We start from the raw sequence: 23,005 nt of genomic DNA, 5'->3' as shown, positions 1-23,005 counted from the left end.
GAGGTTAAAAATCATAGGCACCAAGACCTAAGTATGAATTAAAGACTCTCCAACTTGTGAATACAATTGGTTTAAAAAGACATCAATACTACTGCATTTTTTAATTCCCTATGATAATGATAATGATTCCCTATGATAATGATAATGAAAATGATAAACTCTTAACACTTAAAAATAACTCATTTTCTTGGGAGTAGGACACATAACACAAGGTTAATTCTCATCATTTAAAAAGACCTTTATTTATTCTAAACATTCACTCATAACTATAAAGATTCTAAAACTAATTGAAGTACAGAGACACAAAGGAAATAATTTAACTGCATCATGTACATTCAATGGACTGTTAATAGAAAACAAAGTTATACTAATAATTAGCTTACCCAATTCACTTACATTCTTTTATTCTATTCCATTTACTTTCATAAAAACTGGGTTTTCATAAAATGATGCATGAAAAAGCCTATATGCCCACTTACATTTTCAGATCTTAACAATATTTATTTCAGAAATTTTAGCTCTATAGTCAATGAACTGAAATAATACTAAAATATTCAAAGGACTTTCAGAAATTGCAAGACTTCCTCTGGGATGTTATGTATATTGGAAAAGATATTCAAAAAGCCTTATTTGTTAAAGTTGCCATAGTTACTCCCACAAAAGAGCCATTGGTAAAGATCCATGTGCATGTACAAAACACCTTCAAATGCATACACAATCTGGACATGACACATCCTTTTTGTTTGTTCGTTTTTGGAAGGAATATCTAACAAGCATATCGACAATACTTATTTTGCCAATAAGATGGGATATTCAAACGTAATATGGGTTTGATTAACTCTTAGTGCGAATAGATATGGTCTTGCAAAGAAAGTGATTTTCTACAGAAATCCGGAAAGAGTTTATCCAACTTGTGTTTCACAGGAATAACCAGAGAGTAACACCTGTTTGGTCACGTCGGTCCAAATCACTCCATGAGTGTATCTTAAAAGTATAACCAATTTAAGAGGTCAAATATGAATTTTGTACTGACAATCATCTTACAGCAATAACTTACTACCTAATTATGTCTATTTCTTCATTCTACAGGAAAAGTGTGATTCACCTGATTTCAGTCAGATCTGTTGCTAGAATTATCAAGGAATTAGTTTATTGTCTGTAATTTGGTCAAAGTTATGTCTCTTTATGTAGGCTACTATAAATGTATTTACTAATTTCAAGTAAATACATAAATTCTATTCCCATCTTTTTTAAAAAATAAAATTTTGTTTGCTCTATAAATTGATCAGAGGCATGGATTTTGTGGCTAGCTAGGTCATTGCACATCATCTGTCTCTCTCTCCCTTTCTTGGTTCTCATAGATATATGATTGCTCCATAATTATCCTAATTTATTTTGCTTTCATATTTTTGGTTGCATCATTTCAGTTTTTGCTCTGCCATTTCCCAAATCATTTATATAGAAGGCGTTATTTCCTAATTTCTCATTCCTAGAATAAGCTGCACATGAAGACATTACTGGTCCTCATTTTCAGTGTGTACATTTGAATAAGGAGGAACATCTTTCCTCTGCTCTCCATCAATTCCCTACTCTCCAGTTAGAATAATTTTGAATAGTAAAATTGGAAAAAGAGAAAATAAATCATGGTGAATAAACAGTTGCAGAAAATTCACTGGATATTTCTGACCAGTTCAACCAATGTGAACTATTAGGAACATACATGGACACCTCATTCCCACTGGCACTCAAAGTTTCTGGTTAGGCAATTCTTAGGAATATGAAGAACAAGATGAAAAAATAAGGAATAATATCAATTGCAAGAAAAAAAATGGAGAAGGATCCAAGCAAATTTCTTCATTGGGCTGCCAAAAATATTCGGCTTACTACAGTGCGGAGACTTCTTTCCCAAAAGGCCACTCATGTGAATAGTAGGGATGACGATGAGTATACCCCTCTTCATCGAGAAGCGTACAGTGGACAATTAGACATTGTCAGTGAGTTGGTGTCTCAAGCAGCACATGCAATAACTGTAGATGAATGGACACCCCTGCACAGTGCATATACGTGGAATAATACCAGAGTGACTTCTTTATTATTTCATCATGATGCAGATACCAATGCCCAACTAAAGGCCTCTTGTCCCCCTTACATCTTGCTGCTGAGAATTGAGCTAGCAAAGATACGCTTGATCTCCTTCTGTTGAACCATTATATAAAACCAGGCCTGGAGAACAACATAGAAAAAAATTGCATTTGATATTGCCAAAAGGATAAGTATGTATCACTACCTCTATGAAGTTGTGGAAGGCTGTACAAATTGTTCACCTATGTCCTAATGGTCGGGTTAAGTTTCTTAAATTTCAAAAATGCAAGTCGATCTTTTGTGTCCCTACAAAATATTTTCACAATCTAAATAAGAGCAATATATTTTATTTTGGTCTGTCATGGGGCTTGAACTGTGGGCCTGGGAGCTATCTCTGTGCTCTTCAGCTCAAGGTGAGCGCTCTACTACTTGAGCCTCAGCTCCACTTCCAGTTTTCTAGTGGTTTATTGGAGATAAGAGTACCACAGACTTTCCTTCCCAGGCTGCCTTGGAACCATGATCCTCAGATCTCAGCCTCTTGTGTAGCTAGCATTATAGGCATAAGCCACATGTGCCTGGCAACACCAATATTTTACTGTAAAAATTCATGGATTCCGAAGAATTCTTCCAAGTGAATTGCCTGCATTGGATGTCAAAATGTATTCAATAGTTTTTGTATACATGTATAATGATTTCTTCAGAGTTTGTGATTTTTTAATCAGAAACAATTTTAACTTACCTGTTGAAATGAGTAGTACAGAAACTAAAATATTTCTGGTGCTTGTCTGAAAAAGTATATTTTAAAATATTCTATATTCTATGTTTGCATAATGTTCATAATTTATTTTATTTTCTCCTAGATATACTTTGAATTCTACATTATTTTATAATATTTAGGTTTATTAATGTGTCCTTTCTGATTGCATTCCATATAGAAACAGTTTGATTCCTTTTTTTCTAGGTCTTAATATTATTTTTCTTTGGGATAAAATGACAATGTTGTCTAATTTGAAAAGTTTTGTAAAGTTTATGCTATGTAAACGCCTTTCTGAGGTGAATAGTTAATACACTGATGTCAAACTAAATTTAATTATATGAATTACGTGTATTGTTACAGTTGTAATTTTGTTTTAATAACTGTTTTTCATTTCTTGCATCTGAAGAATGAAACATATGAATACTTCTCAAATTTTCATGTTATCCTTGTGCAAGTGCCATGTTAATCTCTGCATTGTAATTTGAGTATTCATGCTGCTGAAGCATGTAGTATCCTCTAAATTTAAGTAGTTAATGATGCAATCTTTATACAAGCCTATATCTATGGGTGCCTACTTGTAACAAGGAAACCGTATTGTTCCTAACAATGCTATCGATCTTATTTCCCTAAAATTCTGTGAATAGTAGAAAAAAATTATATTGATCAATCAATTGCTCACATTTGCAAATTTTTTTGTCAATGACTATCTTAAGTCTTTTTATTTGGAATTTGATCGTACTCTCAATTATTTATAGATAGGTCCAAAGGTGATGGCTTTTTCAAGTACTTATTTATCCAACTGTGTTAGCTATGTGGACCTAATGGATTCAAAGTAAGCGTTGCTTAAGAGCTACTTCTAAACTTCTTCAGCTGATATTTTCCCAAATGAGGTGTTACTGGCACAAATGTCTACCTGAGCCTTTACCCTTCTTCCATGTGGGAACAGACCAACCAGAATATCTTACCCTGACAGCATAGATTGTCTTACTAGAACAAAACTAATCTTGGTTACAAGGGATCATAGAGAGATGAACAGTTCAAACAGAACTGTTCAGACTAGAAGGTATTTTATCAAAATATAATTGTTTATTATACCTTCCATTTCAAAAGTAGCTAAAGCCAAGAAGGTGAAAAAATTGTTCATATGCATGATTACTTAATGTCCTGGCCTGTCTACCATCCAACCAGGCAGGAACTTACACTACTGCCTTTTTATCACCAAATATTTTCATAGTTGCAGGAGAAGTCCATATGTTTCTCTTCGTTATTAGGCATTAAATTTATACTGTTTTAATCACAGTGTTTCCTCTTGCCTCCATGCTGTAAATCTACAAATGGTAAAGCTTTAGGTCTAACTCTATCAAACACTAAGGTAGAGATAATGGAATAATACTTTAAAACAGAGTAGCCTTTGATACAGTAACTACAACAGAACAATGCAAACCTGTGCCTTTTAATTATATTACATATAATTATATATTTTATACTTATATGTGCTGATTTTATATTTCACACAGTAAAACTTACTAGAATTAGTTGATAATTTGACAAATAAATTGATATTTATTTATTCCAATAAATAGAATTCCAATAAATAAAATTTTAATTTTCTTATTTTTCCAAAACTTATAGGCAGTAGAAAATATTATTCCATGTAAAATAAAAGAATCACACCATTGTACAAAGCCATTTATAAAAATTCGTAGTTAGGAATACATTCTAAGCCATTTTTTTAACTTTCTTTTTGACTAAAGATTAATCTTCCAAATGGATGAGAATAAAATCTTGTTTAGGTGATTCACCTCTCCAGTCTCCAGCAAATTGTTGCAGATGAATCAATTATGGAAATATAAGCTGACATCAGTTCAAGAATATGCAGGATTGAAAGTCCATGGAATGCATATAAACCATTCAAAGTATTAATAGATAGTTTAACACAATGACTATCAGGAAGTTGAAACCAGAGAGTTATTATAGTAAAGACATAGAATGAATGAAAAATGAACAAGGGGCAAGTACAGCTAGAATATTCAATGTACAAATATGATAAAGGAAGTGGTAAATTGGAAATAAATCTTGGACAAAGGGTTGGTTGAGAATGATGGAAGGAGTGACTCCGATCTAGGAGCATTGGACAATTAGATGGATATATTTAATTGTAAAACAATTGCACAACCTTTTAAAATTCAGTTAAAAAACACAAGAAACAAAAAACAGAAAAATCACAACCAAACAGCAATCTCCAGAGAGTATGAATATGACCTCTCAAAAATTTAAGCAATTAATGAAGGGCAGTCTTGGGAAAAGCAAACAAAACTGTTCAAAGAGGGAAGTTTGGGATAGGGGAGAATTTTGAACAGAATTAAATAGATTGTCTAAGGTTATAAATCACCTACATCTGCTGCAAATAGTATCTGTCTTCTACGAGTTTTCTGTCTGAACTGTATAATCCAGTCCTGAGACACACTTGGTAGCTTGTGAGGTTAGAGTGGAAGAAACAAGATCATGAACCCATTACTCCACTGGAGAAAAAACAATACTCTATATTTTCTCTAATATCTCTTCACTACTCTTTCTTCATAGTTTTAAGTCAATTGATTTTGAATTATATTTTTCCTTCTTTCTTCTGGCAAAGTAATTCATTAAATATTATTTGCCATTTTCTTCTTTCATGCTGTTTAATTGGCCATTGATATTTAATGAGTCCGTTAAATATCCCTCTTGCATTTGGTTGCCATGAAACAACATTTATGTTAATGAGGAGAAATCTAATGTAAAACTTTGTCTCCAGAATACAGCCCTAGAAGCTGTGATCACAAATATTCGGCTATTTTTTTTTTCTTTTACCTTAAAAGACTTCTTGTGTCTAAAGTGCCCACAAAAATAAGTACTCCATCACTTGTTGGTTCAATCAGAATTGTCTAAGCTCAAAAATATATTTTCCTAACAAGATGCTGATAGGAGACAAAAAATACTGCACTTTTATCTTCTCTTTTAAGGTTCTGCTTAGATACCATATCAGGAACAGTGAAGTTATTCTAGGCAAAATTATTTCAATAGATTATTTTCTCTTGGTCTTGCATTTGTTCACCAAGATGTATGGAGGAGAATAGAGTTAAATGACCCATACCTTGGAAGACAGTGTCCGTTACAAAAGGACAATGCTTCTATGTCCTACTTCTATGTCCTCCTCTTAGCTCTTGCCGGAGTTCCAATTAATCACAGCTTCTTGGCTTCATGTCTAGTGAAGCTGAAGGACTATATGGGCTCCACCACTGTTAAATCTTCATTATGTCTCTTTTAAAACTCTTTAAGTTGCCTCATTTGGACGTGGAATTTATTTTCATGTCTTCATTCAATCAGTTCTGCATTGTAGTGAGCCAAATAGGCTCTGTAAACTCACTTTAGGGAGTAAAAATACTAACACAATTTATATCAAAAAGTTTTGACCTCCCTTCACTGCTGAATACAATATGCTTAGCTAAGTCTTCTAAGAAAACTTTTTTTATTAACTTTTCCATTTGCTCAATTCTTTTCTGAACTTTTTGGCATATGTAATAACAGAAGTCTTCACTATCTCATATTAATAAGGATATTACTTTTGTGAGCCACATAGAAATGTGAAATTATTGGTTTGAAGTATCCAATCAGATTTTTTTCTGTGTTTCACTGCTTCACATCCAAAGACATTGTGGAATGTGTTACAAACAAAAATGTGTAATCCCAACACCTTCTTTCATTATGAAGAGCACTTTCTCCCTAAATATTTTGACTCAAATTATCTTTTTCAGAGAATTACTCTTTAGTAATTAAAGGTAAATTCACAAATTTTGATGCCTTATTTTTTTAAGTACTTTGAATTTAAATTCCAATACAACCTTGTTTCAAACAGTGAAAATATATTTCCTGGGTAAGGAAAATTCCAAGGGACCCTACAGGATTTACAGGTTTGTTTGTTTAGTGTGAAAAAGAGCCGTCTTCATCCACATTGCTCCCTCTCTACTAAGTCTCCTTGGATTTCTTTGCATGAAAACTATTCTTCCAGGCAATTTAAATTTTTGTAATAGGCTAAGTTGTTAAAATTTTGAACAATTAAAATTTACCTGTCATAACTTTAAAACTCTTGAAAATCCTTTATCAGAACCGCGAATTCACCAATCCTAATTCCACCATTAAAATCAAAAAGTTAACATGCTATTTTCATGATATAGTATCCATGCAGCTATTATATTCCAGTGGCTTTGTTATGCATATATAACCATATTAGCTGATGCTAAGCAAAATTAATTCCAAGATATATAACCAGATTTTTTCATTTGTGGTTGTTGTTTTTGATGAACTATGTGATTTCTGTTTTCTTTGGGTTTTCCCCCTATGGTTTATCCTTCCAGTATATCATTTTGTATTGTATATACATTTCCCTTAATTAGCGAAGGGAAGAGGAAAAGCATAATGGTGAGACAAAGGACAAAAGGCAAACCAATGCAATAGCAATACTCACAAGACAATATATTGGAAATGTGAGGGATGAAGGGGTGAAGGAAAACTGTGAGAAAATGAGAGAAGGTTAACAAATTTGAAAAGTTATGATTTAATACCTTACAATTACTATAACCCCACTGTACATCACTTTGATAATAAAATTGAAAAATAAGCTGCGTAAAATATAATTTCACTGTATTGGCACAGGAAATAATATTCTTTATGTAGTAATATTTTAAAAATCAATACTATTTGGCATCTAATTTGAATTAATTACCCCTTATTTATCAGAGGGTCATCAACTTGAATGTTATCCAACTAGACAATATTTTCACAATATACTTGCCCAATTTTTCAAAAAAGAATAAATTTAGTATTTTCTCATTTTAAAACAGAAAACTGTTTAATGCTATGGAAACCCATAACTTTTAAAAGTAAGTAAGTTGTTAAGAGGACAGAATATATGTGTTCTTCAAAATTCCTATGACTAATAACTACTCATTTTTAAATTCTCAACATTTCTGAGAGATTCCAAACAGTACCTGTTTGCATGTTACATAATTCTGCAATAGATGTAGTTTCCAATGGGGTGTTACAGACTGAGAAGTCAACAGAAAAATAGCCACATTCTGGTAGAGGATAAAACTATGAAGCATGTGTAATAATTAATTCTTCAAGAGTAAGCTATTGTTTATCAGAGTAAGCTATTATTTCTATGACCATCAATCCCAAGATTTATGCCATAAAGTCATCCTAGCCCAACAGTTTCCAACTTTTAAGGGGCACCTTAAAATTCCTTAATTCACATCATGAATACCTTATCTCTATTTTGAAAAAATACTACACCTCTGCTAATGTGACGCTCTCCTTGTTCTGAAAAGAACACCACAATACATTGAGCTGCATCATTTTTCCTCCACTAGTATTCTTGAGATCAGAACACTTGCAAATATTATTTATATTTATACTTTTTTAACTATCATAGATATTCAGGATGCTAAGATAAAAAAATTATGGTTCAAAGCCCACCCAGGCAGGAAGGTTTCTTAGAATCTTATCTCCAAAAAAATTCTCCACAAAAGCAAGACTCAAGTGGCACTGAGGTTGAAGTGGTAGGGCACGAGACTTGAGCATCAACAGGCTCAGAGACACTGTCCAGGCCAAGAGTTCAAGCTCTAGGATGAACCAATAAAACAAAAACAAAATTGAAAACAAACCCCAAACCTAGCATTTTTCTCCATGTATACAGAGGCACGTAAATAAGGAAATGACTTCCTGTGTTACATATAGGTAGAAGAAAGAAGATGTCACACAATTACTCTATTCATACCATATTAAACCAAACCCTTAAAAAATTGGTTTTTCTAAATGTATAAATTAATGTCATCCATTTTTTGGCAACTCTGTCTAGATTATTCACATTAACATAGTATACATGAACTGTGGGAATTATCTATTAACTATGTTCTAATTATAACTCTCTTGAAAGAATATCTAGACAAATAGAATGCCAGAATCACTTGTGAATTTTTCAATTAATCCCTCTACTTAAAAAGAATTTTGTAGTATACTATAGAATATGAAATTACAAACAAAACCAAAAAATATATTTTAAATCTAAATTCTAATTTAACAAGGTCTACAAAGTCCTACATTAGATGAACTTTGCTATTTCTCCAGGTTTAAGCTTTTGTAATACTTCAACATTAATTTGGAATCCAACAGAATGAGGCTTACTTACTTTTGCAAATTTTTGGATGGGAATCATGAGCTATTTTTCATCTAGGAATGTTCTGTAATGATGAGAGCATTTAAAACACAAGTGAGGATATATATGAGTTGCATTCAATAGGAAACTTGACTTCTCAAAACATAATGACAAAATTAGCCCAAACTTCCAACTGTGTATTCTTTTTTGTTGTTTGATTTGTTTTACTGAGACAAAACTATTCTACCTGGTCCAGGGAAGGTATCATTAAGTAATTCCACTCTCTAATCTCCTGTTTGAGTGCTAGAATTACAAGCTTGTAGCACTTTGCCCTGCCATAGTTTGTTTATTTAATCTAGAAACAGACTAGCAATTCTGAACTTCTCCTATGATCTTATCCACTAGACTGAATGCTCAGACTGTTTATGTACTATTTTCAAAGATGTTTTAACATTTGACACAGGATATGAACATTTTCAGATGCACCTGCAGGGTTCCCTGATTCATTCTACCATGGATCCTATAATAATAATGATTACTTGACTCTCTTATTATCTCTGGTCCCTACCTATGTAATATTCTCAACTTCTGGGGGAAAGTTCACTTGAAGGCTTTCTAATATTTAAAATTATCATTTGATTCTAATCTTACACAGGACTTATTTTCTATTGTTTTCTAACTTTTCTACATATTCTGAGAGTTGTTTCATTTGTGTCTTTTTGTGTGCACCTATAAGTGCCTCTGTGTGTATGTGTATGTTCGTATGTATGTATGCAAAAACCTAAAGCTGTTATTCAGCAATGTTGCTTGTGACTGGTATTCCAGCTTTTGGCTGATTAATTATAGGTAGTGTCTCAAAGCCTATACTGTCCAAGCTGGATGCAAATTGAACTTCCCAGACTCCTTTACATTTTTAGGTTTTATTTTTCCAGGAGTATCAACTTTTAAACTTCAAACACTTTTGTGAGTGTAAAGTCTAACCTGTAGCCCAGATTTTTAACTCATATCCTGAGTGTACACTGTTAGAAATGTGATCATAAACCAAGTTGTTGTGAAATCTGAGGATTGGGGTTTAAAGCCAGCACGGGTAAGAAAGTCCTGGAGACTCTTTTCTCCAATAATTACTAGAAAATTGGAAGTGGCACTGTGGCTCAAGTGGAAGAGCCCTAGCCTTGAGCTGCATTTCAGAGGGACAGCAACCTGTCCTATATTTCAAGTGCCACAAACAACAACAACAACAACAAAAAGAATATAAGAAAAGGAAAGAAAAAGAAATGTGATCTTAGCCACCAGGTTCATTGCTAGTATAATTCCTGTTCTCTCAAAATGGATTCTTTTTTTCCAGTTATGTCTACTCTCCTATATCTGACTTGCATTGGAAACATAATCATTCTTCCATTCTCCTTTTTTCACATTTACGTGATTAGCAAGCGTGGTTTAGAAAGGCAGTGGCCTCATGCTTCATGTTCCACTTAGGAGTAATGCTTTCTCTATATCACTCCCATAAATCTACATATTGGATTTGGCTTTATTTTTTCAATGTTTTCTTATTTGTTGAGTCTTCTATATTTTATTGAACACTTATACATAAACACAGAACTTCTTTTTCTCCTATAATTGCTATTGTTTCTCTTACTCTTAACTCATGTACACTTGGGAAATTAATGTACAGCACATAGACTCACAAAAATGATCTGAGAACCTTCTTCCCATTTAAAATTCACCTTAATTTACAGAGCACATAGGAAGATGGAACAAAATGTTCTCATGGATAATGTATTTATAAGCAATTTAAATTTCATTTCTCTTTACTAAGTTGTCTCTGCAACACCTGTTACCTCATGGCCAAAAGTATCCTTGTGCTATTTCAATGAAGCCAGAAAACATTCATTTTTTTCTGGAGCAGCACCATAGATTGTTACTGGAAGTAAGTGGAAGTAACTGTTACTGGATGTGGAAACTGATCCTAGGAGAGGAATTGAACATAGAGAAATGACAAAGTTCAAGTTAACTATTGCTTTCCTTTTTACTGTATAAGAAAAGGATCCTAGGCTGGAAGGAAACTCTGTCCCTGACTTTTGTGAGTGTGTCCTTTACTCATATAAAACTTGTCTGTGAACTTCTGGTTGAGAGTATTACAAAAGGAAACAATATGTCATTTGAGGGCCAGTATAGAACAAAAGGAAATCACTTTATTTTAAAAATGTTCTACTGCAAAGAAGCAAAGATATGGAGGTTTTAAAGTGTCTTATGGATGGATGTTTCACTCCTGAGATGATTCTCTTGTTGCAGGAATCAGTTATCAATTCCTTTAGTCAAGTCCGGAGTTTTCCATAGCAATAAGGATTCCAAAAAAGCAGGATCCAGTGAGTATGATCAGCAAAAGCAGCCTATTTTCGGACCACCACTATTTTAAGGAGAGTCCCAAAGAAATACCCAGGGTTTGTTTTGTTTCCTTGTTTATTTAGTTTGTGCTGGTGCTGGGCTTGAACTTAGAGACTGGACCCTGTCCCTGAACAGTTGTCTTTCTTTCCCACCTGGCCCAAAGCTAGTACTCCGCTGCTTGAGCCAAACCTCCACTTCTGGCTTTTTTGGTGTTTAATTACAGATAAGGGTTGACAGACTCTCTTGCCTGGGTTGGCTTTGAACTAAGACAGTAAGAAAGCTAAGTGACATCAACTGTATGTACTTCTCTTTTGAACCAAGAAATATTAGATGAAGTTTATTATAGAGTTACTATTTGACAATTTTTAAAGAAGAGAATATGTTTAGCAAAGAAGCCATAACAAATAAGTCAGCAAAAGTAGGTGCACTACTAAATCATTTGGGAAGATTACTATTGACTTCATCATTCCTTTGAGGGAAACTTAAAGCCATACTTGTAATTTTTTGTTGGTTGTGATTATTGAATATTGATCCTGGGCATTGTCTCTCAGCTCTTCAGCACAAATTGAGCACTCTACCATTTAGCTACAGCACCACTTCCAAGTTTCTGGAGTTAATTGAAGGTAAGTATTTCATGGACTTTCCTGACCAGGCTGGCTTTGAACCACAATCTTCTGGTCTCAACCTCCTGAGTAGCTAGGATTACAGGCATGAGCCACCAACACCCGGCTCATATTTGGATTTATGTGCACTTAATGTCACTATGTAGACAAAGAATGGAAATCTGAACCAAATGATGTGACATTGAAGTTTGTAAGAATGATTGAGTTAGCAATAAATATGTCCTCCTTTCCCATTTTGTTACATTAATGACCCATGAGCTATGGGACTCTTACATTAGCATCCTCTTTCATTTTTGTAGGTGTATTTAGTATCAGAAAATGTTCACAGAGAAATATAGAAAGACAGATTTTTAGAAAGCAAAGGAGATCAGGTATGAAAGAACAGCATAGAAGGAGATACATTTATCACACAGAGATTAAGAACTAGCCTAGGAGATTTTGAATGCTAAAGGCAATGAGGAATAAGCCTAGTTGATAACTAGTTCTTCAATATCCAAAAATGGTTTCCTAGAACGGTTTCTGCTATACCTTAGTTACTATCATTTTTTCTTTCCATCTGGAGTTATTCCTTCTCTTCTGTCACAACTATTAATTAGCCTCTGCCCTTTTGGTGCGATGGCTTGCCAAAAGAGTTTCCAAATCTCACTTAGACTGTTGTTGTTGTTGCTGTTGTTGTTTTGGCAGTCCTGGAGCTAAAACTCAGCGCTTGGGAATTATTCCTCAGCTTTTTTTTTTCCTCAAGGCTAACCATCTACCATTTGAGGCACAGGACCACTTCCAGTGTTTCCTTTTCAATTTATGTGGTACTAAGGAATTGAACCCAGGGTTTCATGCATGCTAGGCAATCACCATACCATGAAGCCACATTCCCAGAACCCTAAATGACTTTCTTAAGATGGCATTACATTTTCATTCTGTAACTATGTATCATAATTTTAACCAGAAATTTTTGCTAGAAAAGAGCATTGAACACAGTACTGAGTCCAGTAAGGCTAGTTGGACAATGGATTACTGTCACAGTGTAGCCAGGGCACAGAGGGAATTACCTCATGGAGCTGGTACAACAGAGTGAGCAAGACAGAGCCTGACCCACAGTCTACCTCCAGAATGAGAGGGCCACCTTGGTTCCAACCATATGGGGATGCTGGGCCACCTCCTCCAGCACCCATTGAATCAGTTCCTGAGAGAGAAAGAGAAAGAAAGAAGGTCAGAATTATACTTAAGCCAGGTGTTGGTGGCTCAGGCCTATAATCCTAAGTACAATGGAGGCTGAGATATGAAGATCGTGGTTTATAGCCAGCCCGGCAGGAACACCTGTGAAACTCTTATCTCCAAAAACCACCAGAAAACTGGAAGTGGTGCTGTGACGCAAGTGGTAGCGTGCTTTGAGCTGAGGAGCTAGGGGAGCTGCCCCAGGCCCAAAGTTCAAGCCCCATGACTGAAAAGAAGTGGACTTCCCACCACAAGAAGTGGACTGAATAGCACCCATTGTCCTAAGGAGCATGGCAGAGAAGTCAGGCCGAGCTTCCTGTCAGCTAGGAGTCATTAGTAGGTCACCTGGCTTCTCTGTGCCTCAGTTTCCCCAGCTTCAAAAGTGAACAAAATGAAGGATCCCGTTACTCATGGGGATAGGGTAATAAAGAAAGAGAGCCATGTTTTGTTTCATAATCCTATACCTGTTTCACCATTAATAACACACACCATCTGAGATCTTTCTGGGAATCTTCCTATCATATGGTCACAGAATTGCCAAGAACAGGATCAGATGGCCCCTCCCTCTGTGCCTGTCCCTGCTCCAGAGATCCCTCTGTATTAATCCCTTGTTTCCTCAACTGTACCATGAGGAGATTGAAGTCCAATGGTTGAGGCCCAACCCAGAGCTTCACCTCTGGTCAAGAATCGGCTGCCATGGACTGAGTTTGGGACAATCCATCTAAACTAATGACTGAGCGTGGTGCTACATGTCTACCATCCCAACTACAGAAGACAGGCCTGGTGGCTCATGCCTGTCACAGATAGGAGGACCATGATCCAGCCCAGCCTGAGCATATATTAATTCTCCATCTCAGAAATGCCCAAGACAGAAATGCTTGACTCGCATGGTAGAAGACCTGACTGGCAAGCCTAAGGTCTTTAGGTCTAACCCTAATATACCAAAAAGAACCAGAGTCCCAGTGCCAGAGGCTCATGCCTATAATCCTAGGTACTCAGGAGGCTGAGATCTGAAGATCACAGCTCAAGATTTACGATAGGGTTTGTCTCGCCCATCAGATGTCATGATGAGAAGACCCAGAGTCTGACATATGCTGTTGCGCTCCATACTAGCAGAACTCGTATCCTTACTAAGTGTTGGTCATGCTCTCTGTCCCCCTGGGAAGCCATCCCCTGCAGGCCACACTCCCAGGTCCTCCAAATCTCCCACTGCCACCAATCAGGCTCAAGGGAGTACCCAGCTCCATTGCACACAGATCCCTTGTTCTTGTAATTTAACAGTGCTGTGTCCCCTCCAAGCCTCTCACCTTTCCAGGCCCCCAGACCTCAGCTGTGAAGCCCATACATGCCTCAAAGATAGCAGGTAGAAGTTACCAAAGCATTCTGCCTCCTTGTTACAACCCAATTCTACACACATACACACACACCACACACACACACACACACACACACACACACACACACACACACACACATCCAAACCGGCGACAGAAGACTCATCCATGCAGCACCTGCAATTTGCCAACTGATCACTCACCTGAGCACAGTCAGGCTGTACAAGGAAAAAGATTATCTCTCTCTCTCTGTCTCTCTGTCTATGTCTCTCTCTATGTGTCTGTTTCTCTGTCTTCAGGTGAAAGGTTGACCGAACACAGAACACAAGGGCTCACACAGCAATGGTGTCTATCTTCTGCATTCAACACCTCCCATCCCCAGAAAAAAAGAAAAAGACCCCAGAAGGCAGGTGTAGACATGCTCCTCCCCACCTCTGACTAAAGCCACCGGGTTTTCACCAGGGAGAGGAAGGGTGCAGATGTGCGGCAGTGTGGCTCCCACTACTCCAGGCCAGGGGATCTGTGGCGCCCACTCCTCACCCAACCATACATCTCCCCATTTCCTGGGACACTAGCCGCTGGAGATGGGGGTGAGATCCTCGGCTCAACACCCACCCCCACCCCTGGGGCACATTTGTGGCAGGGCCTGGGCCAGACTGTGGGGCACAGGAGAGGCGCGGTCCGGGTCAGAGAGGAGGGTATATGGGGTGCAGGGTGCAGGGATGTGTGGCAGCCACTCACATGTGTTGCTGGCAGAAGCTGTTGGCAGCTGCTACAGGTGGGGCAAGCAGCAATGGCAGAGGCATGATACACACTCAGGCCCTGAGCAGAGTACAGGGGAGCCAGGACCAGGTCAGGGCCGCAAGCTGGCTCGTGGCACACCATTGCACCATTGCCTGAGGAAACCATGGGTCTGAGCCCACAGCACCAGGTTAGAAATGCTGCTCCATGGGGAAGGGGGGGAGGGGGCCATGGCTCAGGCAGGCACATGATGGGCCTGAGGAAGGCCTTTCCTCCTAGGCCTCGAGTATCTTGCTCACCACTCAGCCACCTCTACCTTCCTCAACTGCTGGTAGTGGTGTCAACAAACAGAAGGATTCATGGTGCTACTGGTCGGCATGGAATGTGGGCGTGGCCACCATTCTTGTATCCTATTGGTCAGAAAGAACCATGAAACAATGGGGGTGTGGCTGGAATCGTGTGATGCAGGCAGAATGGGCGGAATCTAAATGACGCAGCCCATTTCCCAGGTAACTCTGTCCATGCCAGTTGGGGACAAGAGGGTGACCTGCTTTAGCCGGATGGCTGCACAGATTGTTGTCTATGTCTGTTTGTTCCCAGATGTTGAACTCAGGATCTGGGCACAATCTGTGAGTTGCTTTTGATCAAAGCTAGCTCTCTACCACTGGAGCCACATGGCTTTACTTCTGGCTTTGTTGGCACTAGTTCGACAGGAGTCTCAAGGGCTTTCCTGTCTAGGGTGACTTTGACCATGATCCTCCATTCACAACCTTGTAAGTTTTAAGGAGGACTGCTGAGAGCCACTGATGCCTGGCTAATCATTGGTTTTGCTGATGTTCTTGGACAGACCTGTGAGTTCCCTATCCTCAGGTTGAAGTGGTAGGAGCTGGAGCCCACAGTTTGAATCCTGGTCCTACCACCAACAAATGGCAGGAGATCCTATGAAACTCATTCCTATTAATATGACTACCAAAGGAATGTGATGTATATCATGATTAAATAGGCAGTACTTGAATGATTTGAGGATAAAACTATACACAATTACATTATAGGACTCTGGTCAATATTAATTAATACTTTATGAAGCATTTAAACAATCACATTCATTAAATGGAGGCCAAATGAAATACCTACGAATTGGGCATCACATAGCATGGAGATGCTATTTTTTTTTTTTCTGCCAGGACTGGAATTTGAACTGATGGCCTAGGTATCCCTGCTGTTGCACTGTGTAGAAAGGGGAAGCTTGCCTCCTTGAATTCAAGAAATTCAAAGTCTGTCCCTTAGGCCTGAAATCGATGCCCACCACTAGAAAACATCCTATTTGTGTACATTTTCAATATATGATTTATATTTATATACATATGTTGATTCTATATTGCATTCAGTGTAGTTATTTTATTTTTTGTTTTATTCATGTATTGACTTCTCATTTTATTGACTATTATGACTCATAGAACAGTGATTACATTGATTACATAGGATATAGGTTTGCATATGTATTGCACGTCCTTCCTGACACCCAGTACTTTCACAGAAAAGGAAAACGTGTCAGCATCAACTTCTTACTACATGATTCATTTTTTGGGAGTGCTGGCATCTGAACTCACAGCCTACAAGGCCCAATTCATGAATGGGTGATTGTCAGCCTGGCATCCTGTGGCAAATTGAGCTGACAGGCAGTTCTGAGTACCTGAGATCGAGCCCCAGTGGTTGACAAAATAAGAACAGATTGACATGCAGATGGTAGTACACTAATAAATATATATCTTTATAGAGTGCCAGAGATGTCTATACATTATTCGGTTATATAGACTACATTCCTACCAATTCTTGGGTATTTATAATGCCTCCATATAATTAATGTTATTGTTTTCATTCTTAACAAACTATTAAGTAAATCAATCAATATCCTGAAATTATTACATTCTGCAAGTAATAGTATTATTTTAATGCTTCATAAATATTAAATAAAATCAGTCTTCTGAAATGATGCTGTCTAATTTTATAGGAGCATCATTCACCATCAACTCATTCAACTGTGACATTGATAATATTACCTTGTTATTCCCATGGATGGGAACGAGTCTCTTAGTATCTCCTGCAATTGATTGGTGTCAGGACTAGGATTTGAAATCAAGGCTTACATTGCCACGTGGACCTATGACTTCCTCAATAGTCTGACAACCTTCAGCAATGCAAGGTGAAGTACCCTTTGCAACAGTGTCATTCAGACCCAGGAGGGTCACCATGCAAAGGAAGAAAACATAAAAAGGTCATCTCGCTGCATTTTTTCTGTACATTTTTGCCACACAAGGCTTGGGGGTCTAGGATCTCAGGATCTACTGTATGTCCAGTGGCTGCACCCCAGCATAGGGTGTTGAAGCTGAGGCAGAGTTACCACAACCTGAGTTCAAACCCCCTACTGAGCAAAAAATAATTAAAAGAAATTAGCTCCCTGGCTTGCAATTCACCCCGTTTATTCTGCCAGGCTTTGGATTTGAACTCAAGTTCTGGGTAAATCTGCAGCACTGTGTTAGAAGGGCAAGCTCACCGAACTTGAAGATAAGAAAGTCAGGCCTGTACTCTAAGCCAAAATTCAAGCCCCAGCCTTGGAAAACATACTATTTATATACATTGAAAATGCAGGATTTGTACTTACCTATGGATGTTCAGTCCATACACGTTTGGTGTGGTTGTTCCTTGTACTTTTTGTTTTATTCATTTATTTACCATTGATTTTACTATGATGACACCCATTCCCTTTATTATATTGATGACATCCTATCACATGGAATCTAAATTTGTAGACATGTTCTCCATCATGCCTAACACCCAGGACTCTCAGAGAAAAGGAAAAAAGTTTCACACTTGGTTTCTTACTGCATGATCCAATTGTTGGTAGTGCTGGGATCTGAACTCAGGGCCTAGCAGGAACAATTGGTGAATAGTTCAAAGTGAACACACCAGCCTGTGAGCAACAAAGGAGTTAGGCCATTCCCAGGATCTGACATTGATCCCCAGTGTGGGTCACGATAGTCATAAATTAATAATTAAAACATAGGATCAATATTTACATATATGTTTGGACAGCATCTTGCCTTTGGAGTACTTTTTCTCCTTATTTTCTGTCTTATGTAAGTATTGTGTATTTTACTGAGTAAGGTAACAAATATAACAGTGCTTACATGGAAGACAACCTATTGCCCTGGCTATAGGGTTTCCTATGCATTCTCCATCCAAGCTGAGACTCAGGACTCTCACAGGACAGGAAAATAGGTGAATCGATGGGCTTCTCACATCAGGATTCATCTTTTGGCAGTGTTGGGATTTGAACTCAGAGCCTATCAGGCCCAATTGGGGAAAGGGTCAAAGTAAGGACACCAGCTTGCGAGCAACGAAGCAGATAGGCCATTCCCAGGACCTGACGTCAAGTCCCAGGGAGGTCCAGATAGTCATGAATTCATAATTTAAACATAGGGTCTATATTTACATACATGTGTGGACAGCATCTTGTATTCGGTGCACTTCTTAATTTGTGTCGAATTTTACTGAGTATGGTAACAGGTATAACTATGCGGACATGGATGACAACCTGTTCCCATAGGTGTAGGGTTGCCTATGCATTCTACATCCTAGTGGAAGCTCAGGACTTTCACAGGAGAGGAAAACATGTTCAACGACTGGCTTCTGACAACAGAATGAATCTTTTGTCAGTGTTGGGATTTGAACTGAGGTCTGGGTAGCTCTGTTGCACTTTGGGGGAAGGGAAATCTCACCATCCTTGAATACTACAATGTCAGGCCTGGTTCAGGGCCTGATTTGAAGCCCCAGTGCTGGACAAAATAACAAGCCCGCCTTTTTAAAACATAGGATCTCTCTTTACCTACAAGTGTGGTATGCATCTTGCATTCAGTGTAGTTATTCTTTTTATTTTGTGTCTTATTCATGGATGTATTGTGTATTTTATTGAGTATGGTGATAGATATAACTATGCTGACATGGATAACAACCCATTCGAATGGTTATAGAGTTGTCTATATAGAATTCTCCATCCTCATTGAGACCCAGTACTTTCATTGGACAGGAAAACAGGTGGATCGATTGGCTTCTCAAATCAAGGTAAATCTTTTGGCAGTGTTGGGATTTGAACTCAAGGCCTAGCAGGCTCAATTGGTGAATGGGTCATGGTGAACACACCAGCCTGTGAGGCACTAAGGAGGTAGACCATTCCTAGGACCTGAGATGAAGCCCTGGTTGGGGCCAATATAGTCATAAATTCATCATTTAAACAGAGGATCTACATTTCCATACATGGATGGGCAGTATCTTGCATTCGGTGTAGTCATTCTTTTATTTTGTGTCTTATTCATTGATGTATTGTGTATTTTCTTGAGTATAGGATAACAGATATAACTGTGGTGACCTGGATGACAAACTATTCCCATGAGTATAGAGTTCTGTATACATTCTCCATTCTAGCTGAGACCCAGGACTTGCACAGCACAGGAAAACTGGTGCAATGACTGGCTTCTCACATCAGGGTGAATTTTGGCAATATTGGGATTTGAACGTTGGGCCTGGGAGGCCCAACTGCCCAATGGGTCCACGTGATCACACCAGACTGTGAGCCACTAAGGAGCTGGTCGGTTCCCAGGAACAGAGATCGAGCACCAGGGGTGGCCACAATTGTCCTGAATGCATCATTTAAACATGGGATGTATACTCAAATCTATGTGTGTACCGCATTGTGCATTTAGTGTAGTTATTCTATTTTGTATGCTATTCATGGATGTATTGTGTATTTTCTTCAGTATATAATGACAGGTATAACTGGGCTCACATGATAACAACCTATTTCCGTGGCCACAGGGTGGCCCATGCATTCTCCATCCTAGCTGAGACCCAGGACTTGCACAGGAAAGGAACACAGGTGCAACAATTGGCTTTTGACATCAGGATGAATTTTTTGGCACTGCTGGGATCTGAATTCGGGGACCAGCAGACCCAATTGACGAATGGGTCCATGTGAGCACACCTGTCTGTGAGCCACTAAGGAGTAAGGCCGTTGCCAGGACCTGAGATGGACCCCCAGGTGAGGGTGTGGGGGGAGGGCACACAGCAGTCATCCATTCATAAGTTGAAGGTAGTATGCAAATAAGTACACAATTGTATAGAGTAGGAGAGATGATAACCTGTGATGGAATCCAATCTACCATGTGTCTACTGATTTTTGGATCTTTCCAGATGCCTTCATTTCATGACTGTGATGATTATTGTCATGCTTAATCAACACTGCTTTACAAATAAGTGATACCCCATGAGTCTTGCCTATCATTTCCTAGTCACATCATGCATTAACTACTTATTCGATGATATCAATGGCATTCCATGACTTTTCCTGTATCTCAGGATTTCTCGCCATTGCTTTCTCATGGGGGTGGGCTGAATTCAAGCCTCAGGCATGGAAAACATACTCTGTATATACATTTTAAAGATAGGATTTATACTTCCATACAGATGGTCAGTAGATACCGTGTTTGGTGTGGTAGGATTTATACTTCCATACAGATGTTCAGTCCATATCACGTTTAGTGTGGTCATTCATTTTATTTCTTTTTTATTCATTTATTTACTATTTATTTCATTGACTTTCATGACACCTATACCATTTATTACATTGTTTACATCATATCACATACCATCTAGATTTGTAGATGTGTTCTCCATCATGCCTGACACCCTGGACTCTCCCAGAAAAGGAAAACATATATCACACTCAGCTTCTTACTCAACGATTAAATTTTTGGCAGTGCTGGGATCTGAACTCAGGGCCTAGCAGGCCCAATTCATGATTGGATGAGTGTGAGCACAGAAGCCTCTAACCTATCAAGCTATCAGGTGGTTCCCATGCACTGAGATCAAGCCCCAAGTTTGGCCAAAACAGCAATACATGGATAGGCAGAAGGTGGTATACAAATAAATATATATTGTTGAAGAGTTCCAGAGCTGTCTATCTATGACTGAATGACATCTACTACGTTCCTACCAACTTTTAGGTATTTATTATATCTCCATTGAAAAAATATTATTCTTTTCATGCTTAATAAACTATTAATTAAGGTCAATCAACATCCTAGGATTATTGCATCCAATTTTAGACTAGACAAATGCATGAACTACTCTTTCAATCTGTATTCTTATGCATAGGAATGAATCTCTTGTGATCTCCTTCCATTAGTGTGTAAGGATTAGGATTTGAACCCAGAGCCTATGTTGACATGTTGGCTTATGGCTTCCCTGATAGCCTGCCAGCCATCAGCAATGGCAGGCCAGTTCCACTTTGAAACCATGTCATTCAGACCCAGGATGGTCACCATGCAAGGAAAAACTTGTAAAACCCTGAGCCCTCTACAGCTCCCCACTTTTTGTGCTGTTGTGCTTTTTTTTTCTTCCTGCAAACCCTCTGGGCCGAGGGTCCCAGGATCAGCTTTGAGTCCCGAGGCTGCACCCCATCCTAGGGCGAGTGAAGCTGAGTCAGAGTTGTCATGACCTGAGTTCAAGCCCCGTGGTTGGCAAAATTAATTAACTAATTAATTCATTAATTAACCAACTAACTAACTAAATTATAATAAAGCTCCTTGGTTTGGAATTTCTTCCAGTTTTCTTTCCTAGCCTAGGATTTGAACTCAGAGTCTTGATGAATCCATAGCAATGTGATGGAAGGCTCAGAGTTGCCATTACTTGAGTTCAAACCCCATGCCAAGCCAAAAATAATTAAGTCACTGACCTCAGCAGGGAAGTTAGTTGTGAAGATGGGAGGGAAGGGATGGTAGGGGAAAAACAAACGAGGAGGCAACAATGCTCAATAGGAAATGTACTCATTACTTTGCTCATGTAACTGTGACCCCTCTGTACAACATTTTTAAATGAAAACCGTACAAAAATTATGTAGTGCTCAAGAAGCACTTTGGGGGTAAGGGATGGATGTCTGAATAGCTGTACAAAATTCTACACTGATTTTTTTCAGTGTTCAGTTTGGAACTGAATAAACGTAACTGTTTCTGTTACAAATATTAAGTCACTGTCTTGGAACTGGGGCCAGTATTTCTGCCATTGCTGGGATTTGAGCTCACTGTCTAAGTAACTCTTTTGCATCTTGGGTGAAGGCTAATCTCCTTGTCCTTGAGGGAAAGATTTTCAAGCTACTGTTCCCAGGGCCTGAGTTAAGGCCCTGCAATTGAAAAAAATATTTGTATACATGTGTAATATAAGATATATAGGTACATATGTATGTTTATTTCATAGTATGATTATTATTGATTTTGTATTTAATTTTTTTATTCATTTAATTGTTTATTTATTTAGTATTATTATACACATAATATTTATTATGTTGTGTACATATATTATAAAATTATACACAATAATTCAGCACATTGACTCATTTTCATTAATACTTTACTAAGTGTTGAAACATGATACATAATTAAATGGAGGCATTTGTCAAGTCATCACATGGTTAGAGTATGTCCCTAGTATGAGCTTTGTCTTATTTATCTTGGACAGCTTCCTATAGGGATTTGTTTAGATGATTTATACTCAGAAGCCTTTTCTTGTGGATAGGCAAGTTGAGGGATAAAATCGTAAGGGCTGGGAATGTAGCTTAGTGGTAGAGAGC

General features: G+C 37.9%; 1 pseudogene; it reads right to left on the bottom strand.

The window, feature by feature from the left end:
- Window positions 1-3,248: 3,248 nt before the first annotated feature.
- Window positions 3,249-3,345, bottom strand: LOC122099273 (annotated as a pseudogene).
- Window positions 3,346-23,005: the final 19,660 nt, after the last annotated feature.

The sequence above is a fragment of the Dipodomys spectabilis genome, unplaced genomic scaffold (assembly GCF_019054845.1).
Source record: "Dipodomys spectabilis isolate Male_0828 unplaced genomic scaffold, ASM1905484v1 ptg000507l, whole genome shotgun sequence".
Lineage (NCBI taxonomy): Eukaryota > Metazoa > Chordata > Mammalia > Rodentia > Heteromyidae > Dipodomys > Dipodomys spectabilis.
Note: the sequence above shows the minus strand (reverse complement) of the source record. Positions and strands in the feature narration are given on the sequence as shown.